This window comes from Petaurus breviceps, unplaced genomic scaffold (assembly GCF_028583685.1).
Source record: "Petaurus breviceps papuanus isolate PSGF00001 unplaced genomic scaffold, PetGlider_PUasm1.0 37, whole genome shotgun sequence".
Taxonomy (NCBI): domain Eukaryota; kingdom Metazoa; phylum Chordata; class Mammalia; order Diprotodontia; family Petauridae; genus Petaurus; species Petaurus breviceps.
In genome coordinates, this window is record NW_027186296.1 from 40,052,803 (window position 1) to 40,070,746 (window position 17,944).

A 17,944-nucleotide genomic window follows, 5' to 3' on the forward strand; every position below is an offset into this window, starting at 1 on the left:
CTTTTATATAATTTTTGTTGTTGGAATTTTCCAAAAAGTAAGAGAGGGATATTTAAGTCTTCTGTCACTATTATTTTACTGGCTGTGTCTTCTTTTAGCTTAGATAATATTTCCTTTGTGAATTTGGATGCTAAAGTATTTGGAGCATATAAGTTTATTACCAATATTGATTTGTTGTCTGTGGTTCTTTATAACATAATATAATTTCATTTTTATTTTTTGAGGTATGTTTGATTTGTTGGAAAGAATGATTGCAACTCCTAATTTTTTATTCATTTGATTTCCTAGTGAATTTTTTTCCATCTCCGAAGTTTTATTTTGTGAATATCTTTATTTTTAAAATGTTTCTTCTAAGCCACATATCATTTTCTTACCAAGTCTGTCACTCTCTTTCATTTTATTGGATTGCTTAATCCATTCACATTTAAAGTTATAAGAATTAGGTTTATGTTTTCTTGATCTGTCCTTAATATTTTTTCCCCCTTTCCCCTTCTCCCATTGTAAATTCAGTACTATGTTCCTTTAGTTACTTTACCTTACTATTTTTTAAGGTGGCCCTGTTAACACAGGCTATTTTCCTCTCACCTCTGATTCCTTCCTTTTGTTTCTCCTTTCCTTTTTGAGTTTTGCTCATTAGTTCCTTTTTTCTTTCTTTCCTGCTTTTATCTGGTTATGTAATTCTTCCCTCCCTTTTTACTCATCTCAGTCAATTTACTTTTCTTTTCCTTCCGTTCAACTAGTCCTATTTATTAGTTTTTTAAATTTCATTTTTTTGTTCTTTTTTCAAAAAGGATATCTCTCACGCCCTTTATCATCTCTCTTCTCTTTCTTTCTACTGTAGACCTTTATTTTCTGATTCGTGACCTCTATAATTGCCTAGTCTCTGTCCTCTGTATTCCCTCATTGAATCAAAACTTCCAAAGCACACATTCTAGGCTTTCCCCTCAAGGTGATTTCTGCCACTGCATTGTACCGTGTTTCCCCGATAATAAGATACCGTCTTATTAAATTTTTTTGGACAGAAAAACACCAGAGGGCTTATTTTCAGGGGAGGGCTTATTTTAATGTACATTGACAGCAATTTTAATAAACAGGTAAATGTGAACAAAAAAATGTACCTTTATTCAATAAGCAAATCACTGGGGAAGAACAGGATGACGCGCTCACTGCTGCAGCTCTGATTGGATGCAACTCGGAGCGCGGTGTGCGTTTCACCCAGGGGGGGATGGTGCATATAGAGGGTACCGTAATGTAGCATGTAGCGCAGGGGATCACCTTCACTACAGTAGCAATAGGGCTTATTTTCTGGGGAAGGCTTATTTTAGAGGAATCTTACACAGTAAGGGGAGGGCTTATTTTCGGGATAGGTCTTATTATCAGGGAAACGGTAGTCTTTGCCTAGTGGATTCCCATTTACCATTATGCCTCACTCCCAGAATGTTGTCAGTGCTAGTGGTTAGAGAGAACACTGCTTCATGGTAGGACCCCTTCCCTCCCCCCACCAGGTCCCTGATTATATAACTGGCTATTTATCTATACCTTCCTCTGATTACCTTCTCCCTCCCCCTATTTTTTCCAGGATCTCCCTGGGTCCATACTTTTATCTTCCATTCCCCGAGGTACCAGTTGCCACTCCTTCCCCCCCCTCCACCTCCCCCTCCCTGCAAAGGAGACTTTTCAAGCAAGAAGTCCCTAGGCCACACACTTAAGCAAGGTTCTCATCTCCCTTAAATTGGCCATGTTAAATACACATACACATATACACATGTATTATATCTACGTATTTCAATCTGTACTTGCTTTTGAATCCATGACCTCTCTCAGGATATGGGTTGCCTATTTAATCATAAGTTCTCTGTAAACATGTTTGGTCATTGTGTTGTTCAGAGTTCCTGAGTCTTTCAAAGTTGATTTTCTTTCTGTTACTATATCAGTTATTTTCCTGGTTCTGCTCACTTTACTCTGTATCAGTTCATATAAGTCTTCTCAGGTTTTTTTTTTGTAAAGATTTCTGAACTGAATCAAAGTTCCATCTCTTTCATCATTTCATTACAACACAACATTATTCCATCACATTCATATGAGCATAACTTGTTTATCTAATCCTAATTGATGGGTACCCCTCAGTTTTCACTTGTTTGCTACTACAAAAAAAGTTGCTATAAATGTATTTATACATATGGGTCCTTTCCCTCTTTCTTAGATCTCTTTGGGGTATAGATGTAGTAGTAGTAATATTGATTTGTCAAAGGGTATATATGATTTAATAGCTTTTGTGGCATAGTTCCAAATTGTATTCCAGAACGGCTGAACCAAATCACAGTTTTCTACCAACAGTACGTTAGGGGGATGGGGAAGGGAACAAGCATTTATTAAATATCTAAGTGCCAGGCACTGTAATAAACATTTTTACGAATACTATCTCATTAATGTACCTGGTTTCATACAACCACTTCAACATTTTCTATTTTCCTCTTAATGTCAACTTTGCCAATCTGATTATGGTGAGCTTGAGCTTCAGAGTTAATTTAAATTTCATTTTTCTAATTTTAGTGATTTAAAGCATTTTTATCAAATGACTGTTGATAGATTGGATTTTTTTTCTCTGAAAACTGCCTTTTTATATCCTTTGTCCATTTACCAATGTCTTTTATTTTAAATGAGACCTATATTTGAGAAATATTTGCTGAAAAGTTTTTCTTTCTCATTTCTAAGTATAACTGCATTAGTTTAGTTTATGCAAAAACTTTTAAATTTATGCAATCAAAATTGTCCATTTTACCTCCTGTGTCCTTCTCTTTTCCTTGTTTTGTCACTAACTCTTTTCCTATCATAGATCTGACAGTTAATTTCTTCCTTGTGTAATATAATATCAAGCAAAGGCAACTTCCCAGGTTCAAAATACCAGCATAGGTGCTCTCTATTTTATTCAGTAACAAACCCAGAACAGAGAAGATCAAAACATGACATCATTCAAAATACAGCATTTACTAAGTGTGATTAAATAATCTCCAAGGACTACCCCACCCCAGGACTTTCCAATCATTCAATCAATTACAAAGTCTCTGTTCCAAATACTTCTCCACCCCTAGGCTATACCTTAATTAAGTCCACCACAAAGCCCCTCTTCTCAAATGGAGATTAGTTTCCAAACATAAGTAAAATACATTCATTTGCTCAACCATAGAACACAAAAAGGTCAAAAGTTCCCCACCCCTGGATCACAATTGAATCTACCCCAGAGTTACATCAAGTTTAAACACAGCACTTAATACCCAAATGGAGGTCTTTTCTTCATCTTGACACGAGGCAAGTTCTCAGCAATCTTAGTTCCTGGAGAGACAAGGCTTAGCAAGGCCATAAGATACATTGCCAGTCCCTTCATGAATTTATCCTCTGTCTGTAGAACAGTCCTAGAACCCCTGAACACATTAGCAAAGCCCTCTCCCAGGATTTCTGTAAACATACAACAAGAAAATCCTTCTTCAGGGCTTCTGAACCAACAGAAAGGCTCCCAGACCCCTGCAACAACAGCACTGTCCTTCACCAGTGGACAGTATTCATTCTGTCTGCCGGACAGTCTCCAGACCCCTGCAACAACAGTACTGTCCCTCACCAGTGGACAGTATTCACTCTCTGTCTGCAGGACAGTCTCAGGCCTTCTTAACCAAATGCCAGGTTCCAGGACTTCTTCAACAGGACAGTCTTTCACCAGTGGACAAATCTGGCAAAATAACATCAAAACAGACAGACAAAGTACCAGCAAAACAGCCATGTCTCCTCAGTCCTTGGCAGCTCAGGGGGGCAGGTCTCAAAAGTCCAGGGCAATTCAAAGCGGCCACCAGCAATCCTCTTAGTCTCTCCCTCTCTCCACGAGGTGCTGCTTCCAAAAAAGATCTTCCGCCTCTCTCCCGTGTCTCTCCAAATCTAGCTCACCAGCTCCTCCCAGTCAGGACTTTCTTTTCACATCAAAAAGTCCATCCCACAGGTGGGATTAACAAGCTCTGGGTTTTAATACAATCAATTTGAAAACCAAGCCCAATACAGGGGAATCTTTAATTGCCATTACTATCACACCTTGTTCTTCTAGTTCATGTCTTTGTGTCAAAGAACTTAGTATATCTTTTATTATTAAATCATGTATCCATTTGGACCTTAGCTTGGTATATGCCATGTGAGATGTTGGTCTATACCTGATTTCTGCCAGACTGCTTACTAGTTTTCCTAGTAGGTTTTATTGAATAGTGCAATCTTTCCCCAGGACCTAGAATCTTTAGATTTACGAAAGACTAGGGAACTGTGTTTGTTTGCCTGTGTGTATTATGTTCCTAATCAGTTATACTGATCAACTTTTGTTTCTCATCCACCAAATTGTTTTGAATGATTACTTCTTTTTTTTTTATTTTGAGCAATTGAGGTTAAGTAACTTACTTGCTCAAGGTTACAAGGTCAGTTATTTCTGGGTGTGGTGCTAAGTGTTGGAGCCCGGATTCAATCCCCAGGTCATCCCGACACTGGAGCCAGTGCTCTTACTTGCTGAGCCACCTGGCTGCCCCTGAATGATTACTTCTTTGTAGCATAGTTTGAGATCTGATAGGAAAAGCTAACATTCTAATGGGGTAAACAAACCCTAGGTATAACCTGCATGATATAGGTATATGTAAAGCTCCTATAAAACAGATGCCAAGTGACTTTGAGGGAGAAGGTACTAGCAGTTTGTAATGACCAAGAAAGATCTCTTGAAGAAGGTCGTACTTGAGCTAAATCTTGAAGGAAAGCAAAGATTCCACGAGGTGGAGGTGAGGAGGAGGAGCATTTGAGGTATAAAAACCCCCAGTGCAAAGACAGAGATAGGAAATGGAATGTTACATGTAAAGAATAGCAAAGCTTTTTTTGACTGGATTCATAGAATATATATGATAAGGCTGGAAAGGTTGGCTTGGAGAGTAATAGGTGATATAGATTATTAAGAGCTTTAAATGCCAAGCAAGTACTTATATTTTATCCTAAAGTGATGGAAGCTACTGACATTTTATTGAGTTAGTGAATTGATATGGACAGACCTATGCTTTAGGAAAAGCACTTTGGCAGCTGTTTTGGAATGTGGATTGGAATAGGGAGAGTCTTTCATGAATACCAAACAAAAGGCTATTGGCAGTAGTCCAGGCAAGAGGCGTGGAGGATCTGAATTAGGCTTTGCCAGTGCAGAAGAGGTTATATGCTAGAGATGTCATGGAGGAAGGAATGATTAGATCTGCCAATTGATTGGAAATACAGGGTGTAGGAAAGTGAGGAGTTGGGAGGTAGGCACTGAGTTTTGTGTTTTTTTTTAACTTGGTGGCTGGAATTATCCTAAATACTCTCAAGTGGAATAGTAGAGTTTCCATTGGTTTCTTCATAAAAATATGCTCAGGTCTTACATGTCCTTAAAACTTTTTCCTTTGATTTTTATTTACTTACTTCAGTGCTAAACTTCTTTAGAACCTTGTGAACTTCAGATCTGAGGGGGTAAGAATGAAATTGGTAATCATAATAATAGTTATTGTTATAACTAACTTTAAATAACATGTTAAAGTTTGCAAAGTGCTTTACAAATATTTCATTGGATCCTCACAACAATCCTTTGAAAAAGATGATTTTATTATTTTTCTTTTACAGATGAGGAAGCTGAATCTGAGAAAGGTTAAGTGCTTTGCCCAGGTCCCACACCCAGTAACTGTCTTAGACAGGACTTGGACTCAGGTCTTCCTAACTCCAGTGTTTTATACACACTAAACTACGTAGCTGACTTTCTTGTAAAAGCTTCAGGAACCTGTATACTCATTAAGTATCATTATATTGTCATTATATATTTACTTAATCAAAAGATGCAGTAGTAGAACTGTTATATGAGAATCTAAGAAATTATTTCATATAAAAATAATGAGTAATAATTGACCCATCTTGACTTCAGAATTGAAACTTCAGAATTGAAAAGCCTTAGAACCTACTTATGTTTTTCAGATTGCAGTCTATACTTACTGCTTTCAGTTTTATTATTCACTCCTTTGCCCCTTTCTAGTTTGACTTCTGGTTAGACCATAAGGAAGGTTGTCTGAAAGTCAGAGGGAGGAAATTATGATGACACAAAAAAGGAAAATAACATGTTGAGTTTGCTGTATACTTGGAGAGAAGCTGTATGCAGTGCAGGTTCATGGCTGCATGTGCATCCTCTTTTCATATTCTACTTTACATAAACAGGCCAGTTATTTATTACTCATTAATATAATGTAATTTCTTAGATCCTCATATAACAACTCTTTTATAGCATCTTTTAATTGAGCAAATACATACAAGTATTTTCTTGGAACTGCTTTCTACAAAGTTTCCAGTACCTTCTTACTTTCCAAATCTGATCTCTTTTTCTTTGTCTTTTTTTTCCTTGAAAATTTCTATAGCATTTGATTTTGTTTTGTATTCTTTCCTTTTACTTTCTTTTGATTCTTCTGCTTATCCCTTCTAATTCTTTTCCCAGCTGTCCTCCTCTTTAATTGTTTCATGCTTTCCAAACTCTACTCTCCCAAAGTGGGAGTATTCCATTATCTGTCACTTTCTCCTGATCTTTCCCCTTTCTTTCTTTGTTGTTCAAGGCTAGTTTCTGTATGCCTGAAACAAATTTCTTCTGTACTCTGCCTTTTAAAACCTCTCTTTTCCCTTCAAGGCCTAGTTTTGGTGCCATTTCTTCATGGAATTTACCTCCATTGAATCCCCCTCCATCTCTAGTTGAACGACCCATTTCTTAGGGAAGCCTGGTCAGTTCTCCTTAATTTTAGTACCTTTCCTCTTAGACAACCCCATATTTATCGTGTATAGATTTTGTTTGTATGTAGCTGTTTGCATGTTATCTCTCCCCCATTCAACTGTGGACTTCCTGAGAACAAATTCTTTATTTGCATTTCACTTAGTATGCTTTGCAGTGATACCTGTCACTTAGGAGGTGCTTAATAAATACTAATTGACTGACCAATATTTTGCCTTTTATTCTACATATTTGTCTCTGTATTTTTTTCTCCATCACCCCCCCCATTATGATGTATGTTCCAAAAGGCAAGAAGTATCATGTTGACATTTTTCATCTTTTTTTATTTCTCCTGTGTCCCACTGTGCTTTACACATAGAACTTTTAAAATACATCTTTGAATTCAATTGAATAATGCCTGTTACTTGATTCTTTAAAATAATTTTATTGATATCTTTAAATTTTTTTAAAAAAGCAATTGGGTTAAGTAACTTGCTCAAGGTTACACGGCCAGTTATATTTTTGTGTGGGTGTTAAGTATCTGATCCCGGAACAGATTGCAGGTCTCCCGACTCTGGGGTTGGCACTCTTAGTCCCTGAGCCACCTGGCTGCCCCATATCTTTTAATTTTTATCACCTGCATTCCCAATATGTTCCTTTTTTTGTCCCAGAGAGCTATTTTCCCTTCACAGGGAATAAAAAAAAGGGAGAAAAATGTTTATCAAAATTAACCAACAAGTCTGATGTTATATTCTATCTTCCAAATCCATGGTCTCTTACCTTTGCAAATAGGGGAGGGGGAAGCCTCTCATAATTTTACCAGTGTGCTAGCTGTATGTGTGTGTGTATATATATATATATATATATATATATATACACACATACATATATATGTATACATATATATGCATATATATATGTATACATCACAATTCATTTCCTTCCTCCATAACTATGCACAGTGGTCTCTCAGATGAACTCCCTTTTTACCTCCGCTTTGTAATGTCCCTATTTTCCTTTGAGACACACACAGATCCAGTGTCAACCTCTATATTAAGCTTTTTCTTTTTCTTTTTTTTTTTTTTTTAAGCAATTGGGGTTAAGTAACTTGCCCAAGGTTACACAGCCAGTTTTTCTGTGTGGGTGTGAAGTATCTGAGGCCGGAACCTATCCTGCATCCTCCTGATTCTGGGGCCGGTGCTCTTACTCACTGCATCACCTAGCCGCCCCTGAAGCTTTTTCTAATCCTTCTAATTATTGGCATTCCCTCCCTTTGGAAATTTCTTTGTATATATTTTGTATTTTGTTACCCTTTGTGTACCATCAAAAGTATGAATGCTCCTTCAAGGCAAAATCTGTTTCGTATTTGCTATTGAATCCCCAGTGATGATGTGTTGATATATTAGATTTGGCTGTAATGAAAACTATTTAAAAATAAAGCATGGTAGGAAGTTATTATATTCATAATTACTTTTAGAACAACTTATTTTCCACATTGATGTCAGTGTGACTCACCAGGGAAACTATTTCATTAAAACCAAAGGACAATAAATTACTTCTTCTAATATAGTTTATTAAAGCTTTATCTAAAATTTTGAGACTCTCTAGCATTCTGTTGAGATAAATGTGTAGGTATGCTTGTATGTATGTATACATATATTATCATGTTAATGAGTTTCCCATTATAATAGGTTTCTTTTTGTATAATGAGATTTTTTCCCATTTCCTTTCAGATGGCCTACACATTGTAGTGCCTTGCTGATTTTAATATGCCTTCCATATTGAGGTTCATATCAGCAAAGATACTGTTATGATAGTTTGTTAATGGCATTCATTTTTTCAAAAAAATTTTTAATTTGATAAACATCAAATAAGATGAGCATTCCTGTAAAGTAGAATATAAAAAGAGGATTGTACATGCAGCCAAGAACTTGCCCTGTGTCCAGCTTGCTTCTTCAAGTATATAGCAAATTCAACATGTTATTTTCATTTTTTTATATCACCAGTTTCCTAAACCCTTCCACTTCCAGAGAGCCATCCCATATAACAGATAATATTTTTAAAAGATAAAAAGAGAAAAAATCAGCATATTTGTACAGTAATATTACTTAGACCTCCCACCTCAGCAAAAGAATAGAGTAGGAGTATTTCATCATGTCTCTTATTTGGATTAATGCTTGTTCTTTGTAATTTTGTGACATTACCTTTGATTTTTTTTTTTGTGGTTTCCATTTACATCGTTGTAGTCATTGTGTATATTGTTTTCTTGGCTTTACATTCTTCACTCTATATTAATTCACGTAGATCTTTAAGTTCTTCTCTGTATTCATGAGTCATTTTCTTATAGCATAATAATTCCATTACACTTGTGTACCATGATTTCTTTTTCTTTTTTTTTGAGTAAATAGTATTTTATTTTTTACAATTATATGTAAAGGTAGTTTTCAACGTTCATTTTTTATAAGATTTTGAGTTGCAAATTTTTCTCCCTTACTCACCAGTACTACAAGCAGTCTGATACAGGAAATTCATGTGCAATCATGTTAAACTTATTTCCATGTCAGTCATGTTGTGAAAGAAAAGAAAGAGTAAAAGATAAGAGCCACAAAAAAACAACAAAAAAGTGGAAATAGTATGTTTCGATATTCATTCAGATCTGTATTTAGATTCCATAGATCTGCATTCAGACTCCATAGTTCTTTCTCTGGAGGTGGATAGCATTTTTCATCATAAGTCTTTTGGAATTGTCTTGGTTTATTGCATTGCTGAGAAGACCTAAGTCAGTCATAACTGATCATTACATGGTGTTAATGTTAACTGTATGCAGTGTTCTTTTACTAGTTTTGCTCACTTCACTCAGCATCAGTTCATTTAAGTCTTTCCAGGTTTTTCTGAAAGCTTCCTGCTCATCATTTCTTTGTTTGTTTTTGGAGGGGGGAAAAAGGGCAATTGGGGTTAAGTGACTTGCCTAAGGTCACATGGCTTGTGTGTTTGTGTGTGTATGTGTATGTGTGTGTGTGTTAAGTGTTTGAGGTTGGATTTGAACTCAGGTCCTCCTGACTCCAGGGCTGGTGCTCTATTCACTGAGCCACCTAGCCGCCTTGTCTCATCATTTCTTATGGCACAATAGTATTCTATTACATTAAATACCACAGCTTGTTCAGCCATTCCCTAGTTGACGGTCATTCCCTTAATTTCCAACTCCACCACCATAAAAGGAGCTGCTATAAATATTTTTGCACATGTAGGTCTTTTTTCCTTTTTTATGATCTCTTTGGGATACAGACCTAGTAGTAGTATTGCTGAATCAAAGGGTATTCGTGGTTTTATTGACCTTTCAACACAGTTGCTAATTGTTTTCCATAATGGTTGGATCAGTTTTCATCTCCACAAACAATACATTCATGTCACGATTTTCCCACATTTCCAACATTTATCATTTTCCTTTTCTGTCACATTAGCCAATTTGATAGGTGTAAGGTGGGTGTAACATATTTTCTTTAACTATTCCTTAATTGATGAGCATTTACTTTGTTTCTAATTTTTTCTAAACTACTTTCCAGAGTGGTTGTACTGATTCACAACTACACTAGTAGTATGCGAGTTTGCCTGTTATCTTCCCAGGGCTCCTTCTTTTTATCTTTTCACATCTTTTGTGTGTGTGTGTGTGTGTGTGTGTGTGTGTGTGTGTGTGTGTGTGTATGTATGTTTATGAGCTTAGATACCAGATTTTCAACAGAGAAACTTGATAACAAAGATTTTTTTTCCCATTAGCATTCCTTTCTTATCCTAGGAGCATTAATTTTGTTTGTAAAGAAGCTTCTCAGTTTCATGTGACTAATTATGTATTTTATCTTTTGTAATTGCTTTCTCTTTCTTGTTTAAGAATGTATCTCCTACTCATAACTGTGAAAGTTATCAGGTTCACAAACTAGGAGTTATCTTTAACTCCTCACTACCTCTCACTCCCTATATCTAATCAGTTGTCAAAGCATGTTTATTATACCTCTGCAGCATCTCTCACATATATGCTCCCTTCTCACTTGATACTACTACTACTCTAGTTAAGACTCTTATCACTTTATAGCTGGTATATTACAATGCTCTGTTGCTGGTTTGGCCTGTCTCAAGACTTGCCCTACTTCAATTCAGCGTCTTTTCAGCACCCAAAGTAATTTTCCTGCAGTGCAAGTCCAACCATATCACTCCCGTAAAACTCCAGTGGCTTTCTATTTCCTTCAGGATCAAAATGCTTGGTTTGGTATTCTGAACCATTCATAACCTAGACCTTACTCTTACTTTTTTGGTCCTCTCACACCTTACTCCCACACATGTACTCTTCAATCCAGTGGCACTGGCCTTCTGTCTTTTCCACAAACAAGACACTATCTCTAGGCTCCCAGCATTTTCTCCATCTGTTTCCCATATATACTTTCTTCCTTCTCAGCTCTACCTACTGACCTCCCTAGCTGCAAATCCCAAGCAAAATCCCATTTTTTTTAAACCAGAAGCCTTTTCCAACCCCTCTTAATTCTAGTGCCTTTTCCCTGTTAAATATTTCCATTTTGTCCTGTGTATAACTTGCTTTGTATATGTCTGTTCAAATGTTATCTCCCATATTGTACTGTAAGCTACTTGAGGGCAGAGACTGTCGTTTTTTTCTTTAATGTACTTTATTAAAAAAAAATAATTTATCAGTCAAGATGGCAGAGTAGAAACAGGACTTCCGCGCGGCTCTGGCTCTTACCACCTCCAATCCATGTAAAATAGGTCTGAACAAACTTTGGAGCTACAGAACCCACAAAATGAAGCTAACCTCCCACTGAAGACAGCCTGGCAGGAATCGGCCAGTGCAGAGCTCTGAGAGCCAAGTCCAGTCCCACACCGAGGTTTTAGCCCCAGGGTGGGCCAGACAAGCCACCGGCTGGAGGGAGTCCAGATCACCAGCAGCTGTGGTGGTCCAGAATTATCAACACATAGATGCTAAGGATAAAGTGAGAGGTCAGTGCAGTGTGGACGTTGGGATCCAGTAGTTGTGAGTGTATCCTGGGGGGAAAAGCCGCTGAGGGCCTAGGCCCAGCCACCGCCACATGGCAGCTTCAGCTCCTGGCCTGCAGACTGTAGGGGGACCAAGCACCAATCTGAGGGGTAATTGCTCTTGCTTTAACCTGCTTGGATCTGGATTGCAGTCTAGGGTAGAGGTCCTGCGGTGTGTGACTAGCTTGCCAGAGCATGTGGAGGCTTCAGAGAGGGCACCCAACTAATACCTCTGGCAGCTGAGAAAACCCCAGTATTTGAAATGAAGCTCCCCTGTCTGGTGGCAGAGTCCTACTGTGGCAAAAAGCCCAAAAGTCTAGTAATTGAGTGGTAAAATGACCAGGCAAAGCAAGCAAAGCAAACAGAAGAATCCAACATTAGACTCCTATTTTGGGGGCAGAAAAGATCAAAGCATGGAACAGGAGGGAGACTGTGAAGTCCGAACTCCTGCACCAAAAGCTTCAAAGGAAAATATGATCTGGAGATAAGATAAGTGGAGGAAAAATTGGGAAGAGAAATGAGAACAATGCAAGAAAATTATGAAATGAGAGTCAACAGCCTGACTGAGGAAAATACCACCTTAAAAAATAGACTAACTCAAATGGCAAAAGAGGTTCAAAAAGGCAATGAGGAGAAGAATGCCTTAAAAAGTCGAATTTTCCAGATAGAAAAAGAATCCCAAAAGCTCAATGAAGAGAATCATTCCTTCAGAATTAGATTGGAGCAAATGGAAGCTAATGACTTTATGAGAAATCAAGATGCTGTTAAACATATCCAAACAAATGAAAGAATAGAAGGCAATGTGAAATATCTCATTGGAAAAACCACTGACCTGGAAAATAGATCGAGGAGAGATAATTTAAAAATTATTGGACTACCTGAAAGCCATGATCAAAGAAAGAACCTAGAAATCATCCTCCAAGAAAGTCTCAAGGAAAACTTCCCTGATGTTTTAGAACCAGAAGGCAAAATAGAGGTTGAAAGAATCCACCGATCACCTCCTGAAAAAGATCCCCAAAAGAAAACTCCTAGGAATATTATAGCCAGGTTCTGGAATTCCCAGATTAAGGAGAGAATATTATAAGCAGCCAGGAAGAAACAGTTTGAATATTGTGGAAACACAATCAGGATAACCCAGGATCTGGCAGCTTCTACACTGAGGGATCGAAGGGCTTGGAATATGATATCCCGGAGGTCAAAGGATCTGGGATTAAAACCAAGAATCACCTACTCAGCAAAACTGAGTATCATGTTTCAGGGGAAAATATGGTCATTCAGTGAAATAGAGGATTTCAAGCATTCTTTTTTTTTTTTTTAAAGCAATTGGGGTTAAGTAACTTGCTCAAAGTTACACGGCCAGTTATTTCTGGGTGTGGTGCTAAGTATCTGAGCCCAGATTCGATCCCCAGGTCATCCCATCACTGGGGCCGGTGCTCTTACTTGCTGAGCCACCTGGCTACCCCTAAGCAATTGGGGTTAAGTAACTTGCTCAAGGTTACATGGCCAGGTGTTTCTGGGTGGGTGCTAAGTGTCTGAGCCCAGATTCGATCCCCAGGTCATCCCGACATTGGGGCCAGTGCTCTTACTCGCTGTGCTACCTGGCCACCCCACTTTCAGGCATTCTTGATGAAAAAACCAGAGTTGAACAGAAATTTTGACATTCAGATACAAGAAGCAAGAGATGCATGAGAAGGTAAACAGGGAAAAGAAATCATAAGAAACTTATTAAAGTTGAACTATTAACATTCCTACATGGAAAAACTATAATTGTAACTGAAGAAACTTTTCTCAGTATAAAAATAGTTGAAGGGAATAGAAGTACATATGTGTGTGTGTGTGTGTGTGTGTGTCTATATTGGAGGATATATGGGCATATGAATACATATGTGAATGTGTGTATATATGTTTACAGGTATACATAGATAGAGTGCACAGGACCAATTTAATAGAAAGGGATGATACTTAAAAGGTGAAATTAAGAGGTGAGAGAGGAATATAGTGAGAGGAGATGGGGAGAGACAGAATTGTGTAAACTGTATCATATGGAAGAAGCAAGGGAAAATGGTTACAATGGAGGGGAAGAATAGGAAGGCAAAAGGGATTGGGTCAACCTTATTATCATTGAGTTTGGCTTAGGGAGGGAATGACATACACACTAAATAGGGTATCTCACCTTACAGGAGAGTAGGCAGAGAAGGGGATGAGAGGGGGGATGATGGCAGGGAGGGCAGCTTGGGGGGAGTGAAGTTAGAAGCACCCACTTTTGAAAAGGGACAAGATCAAAGTAGAGAATAGAACAAGTGGGAGGTGGGATAGGAGGGAGGGAAATACAGTCAGTCTTTTACTATATATCTACTATGGTAATGTTTTCCATTAGCTACACATGTACAACCTATACTGAATTGCTTATCTTCCAAGTAAGGGTGGGTGACAAGAGAGGAAGGGAATGAAACTGGAATTCAAAGTTTTAAAACCAAATGTTTAAAAAATATATACATATATATGTACTATTATTAATACTCTTTTATGTGTAATTGGGAAATAAGTAATACAAGCACTGGGGCATAGAGATCCAACTGCCCTACTGGAAAAGTCGAAGAGGCTATGGGAGAAGACATGGGAGAGAGCAGATTGGAGGAGGGGATATCCTGTGGGACTGATCTTTTGAGCAGTGGGTAGGGGAAAAATGGCGAGAAAATTTGTAACTCAAAATCTGTCAGAAATGAATGATGTAAATCAGAAGTTAATAAAACATTTGAAAAATGAAAAAAATTAATTTATTTTTAGTTTTCAGCATTTACTTCCATAAGATTTTGAGTTCTAAATTTTCTCCCCCTTTCTTTATTTCCCCCTCCCCAAGATGGTGTGCAATCTGATATAGGCTCTTCATATACATTTGTATTAAATATATTTTCTCATTAGTCCTGTTATAAAGTGGCAACTATTAGGAAGAAGAAAGAAAAAAAAGAGGAAGAGAGACCAAATAGTATGCTTTGATCTGCATTCGGACTCCATAGTTCTTTTCTGGATATGGATGTAGTATTTCCCATCACGAGTCTTTTGGAATTGTCTTAAATTGTTGTATTGCTGAAAAGAGCTAAGTTAGTGAACGTTAGACATCGCATAGTGTTGCTGTTACTATGTGCAATGTTCTCCTAGTTCTACTCACTTCACTCAGCGTCAGTTCATGTAAGTCTTTTCCGGTTTTTCTGACGTCTAGGACAAGAACTCTTTTGCCTCTTTGTGTATCCCCGCAGTGAGCACAGTTACATTTGTTGTTCAGATGTGGCCCCATTTTTTTTTAAGCAATCGGGGTTAAGTAACTTGCTCAAGGTTACACAGCCAGTTATTTCTGGGTGTGGTGCTGAGTGTCTGAGCCCGGGATTCGATCTCCAGGTCATCCCAACACTGGAGCCGGTGCTGTTACTCGCTGAGCCACCTGGCCGCCCCTATTTGGGGTTTTCTTGACAAAAATACTGGAATTGTTTGTTATTTTCTTTTCCAGTTCATTTTATAGATTCGGAAACTGAGGCAAGCAGGATTAAGTAACTTGTCTAGGTTCACAGGGCTAATTAATAAGTGTCTGAGGCTGTATTTGAACTCAGGAAAACAAATTTTCCTCACTCCAGGCCCAGCACACTATCCACTGTGCCACATGTCTACCACAATAATTTGTAAACTCCTTGCGCCCAGTAATTAATTAGTCTGTTTTTGTCTTTGTATTATTAGTATCTGGCATTTGGTAAGCACTTAGTAAATACTTGTTATTTCATACATCTTTTCATCATGCTTAAAGCCTGTAAATGTTTCAAAGATCAACAAATTAATAGTTTTGTCTACTATGTTTCTCAACTTTGTGGTTTATTTAGCTGACATTTATTAATATCATTAAGGTCTGAATAAAAAAATAAAAAAAATTTCTTAATTTTGAGAAATGATCATTTGTGCTCATTTTACTCTTTGGTTCCTAGTAATTTTCAGTGATGTGTTATGAAATTCTTTTGATATGTTAGTTATCTCTCATCAGTTAGTTGCCATTTAAATTAATCATTAGGCTGAGAATAGATATGTCAACATAATGTAGACAGTTATTAGGAAGCTATCCTATCCTCCATGTGGCCAAAGAGCATTTTATTGGAAGTTTAGTCCTGACTTGTTATGTGACCTTTGAAAATGAACCCTCATTTTCCTGACATTTTAACATTTAACAAAGTGTTTTTCTGTAACAGCAATAGCTCTTTATTTACAGAGAAGTAGGATAGTATAGTAAATAAGAGAGCTGGCCTTGGTCCAGGAAGACCTTGGTTTATGTCCTGCCTCTAACACATACTGGCTTTATTATCCTGATAGAGCAGATTATATTCTTCAACTCTTAGTGCCCCAGGTCACTCTCTTTTAATTGTAATCTGCAGAGCAGGGACTGATGTGCATTGGTAAAGGAGGTTTCCTTCATTGGCATTCCCTTCATAAATTAAAATGCAGATCCAGTCCACAAACAATTTACTGGTAAAGAAATGAAGGACAAAAGAGACTAAATGACATATCCACAATCACTCAGTTTTTACTTCACTAGGAAATTATTATGTATGTGCCTACTATATCACTAGATGTTCAATCTAGAAATCAGATTGATTATATACTTTGTAGTAAAAGGTGGAGAAACTCTATACAGTCAGTTAAAACAAGCTGACTGTGGCTCAGATCATGAGCTTCTTATTGTAAAATTCAGACTTAAATTGAAGAAAGCAGGAACAACCATCAGACCTTATAGATGTGACCTAAATAACATCCCTTAGGAATATGAAGGGGAGGTGATAAGTAGATTTAAGGGATTATATCTGGTAGAGTGCCTGAGGAACTATGGACAGAAGTTTGAAGTCTTGTACAGGAAGCAACAAAAAACATTCAAAAGAAAAAAAACCACAAATGCAAAATGGCTGTCCGATAAGGCTTTACAGATAGGTGAGGAAACAAGGAAAGGGAAAAATAAGGAGAAAGGGAAAGTTATTCCCACCTAAATGCAGAAATCTACAGAATAACAAGGTTTTCTTAGATGAGAAATGTGAAGAAATAGAAGAAAAAAATAGAATGGGAAAGATGAGATCTTTTCAAGAAAATTAGAGCTATCAAAGGAATGTTTCATGTACAAGTATGCATGATAAAAGACAAAAATGGTAGGGACTTAGCAAAAGCAGAAGAGAGGAAGAAAAGGTGGCAAGAATGCACAAAAAGGATGATACAAAAAAGATCTTAGTATCCCTGATAATTCTATAAACCACAGTGGTGTTGTTACTGATCCAGAGCCAGACTTCCTGGAGAATGAAGTCAAATGGGCCTTAGTCAGCACTGCTAACAATAAAGGCTAGTAGAGGTGATGGAATTCCAGCTGGGCAATTTAAAATCCTAAAAGATGATGCTGTTAAAGTACTACTCTTAAAATGACAGCAAATTTGGAAAACTCAGTAGTGGCCATTGGATTGGAAAAGATCAGTTTATATACCAAATCTAAAGAAGGGCAATGCCAGTGAATGTTTAGATCACTAAACAGTTGCACACATTTTACATGCCTTCTCACACACATGGTTATGTTTAAAATTTTACAAACTAGGCTTCGGCAATAAGCGAACCAAGAATTATCAGAAGAGTAGGTTGGTTTTCAAAGAGGCAGGAGGAACTAGAGACCAAATTGCCAACATTTGCTGAATTCTGGAGAAAGCGAGGGGGTCCCGACCAGAGAAACATCTACTTTTGCTTCATTGATTACTCTAAAACCCTTTAGCAAAATTTGATAAGTCCCCAAAATCGATGAGAGTACCAGATCATCTTGTCTCCTGAGGAACCTATATGAAGGCCAGGAAGTAACAGTTAGAACCACACATGGAACACCTGATTTGTTTAAAATTGGCAAAGGAATAGGACAAGGTAGTATATTGTCACCTTATTTATTTCACTTATATGCAGAGCAGATCATGTGAAATGCCAGGCTTGATGAATCAAAAGCCAGAGTTAAGATTGCCTGGAGAAATATCTACAATCTTAGATATGCAGAAGATATCACTCTGATGGCAGAAAGTGAAGCGGAATTAAGAAGCCTCTTGATGAAGGTGAAAGAGGAGATTGTAAAAGCTA

General features: G+C 37.4%; 2 protein-coding genes and 1 long non-coding RNA gene across 5 annotated transcripts in view; 1 reads left to right on the top strand and 2 right to left on the bottom strand.

Moving 5' to 3' along the window:
- Positions 1-17,944, bottom strand: part of TRIP4 (thyroid hormone receptor interactor 4) — a 374,079-nt gene that overhangs the window by 171,451 nt on the left and 184,684 nt on the right. The window lies entirely within an intron of this gene.
- The window catches only part of CSNK1G1 (casein kinase 1 gamma 1), a 292,028-nt gene that overhangs the window by 87,700 nt on the left and 186,384 nt on the right, over positions 1-17,944 (top strand). The window lies entirely within an intron of this gene.
- Positions 2,896-7,225, bottom strand: LOC138169144 (uncharacterized). Its single transcript, XR_011170278.1, has 2 exons — positions 3,617-7,225; positions 2,896-3,456 (listed from the first exon to the last, which is right to left on the bottom strand). It is a non-coding gene; the product is annotated as an uncharacterized lncRNA (long non-coding RNA).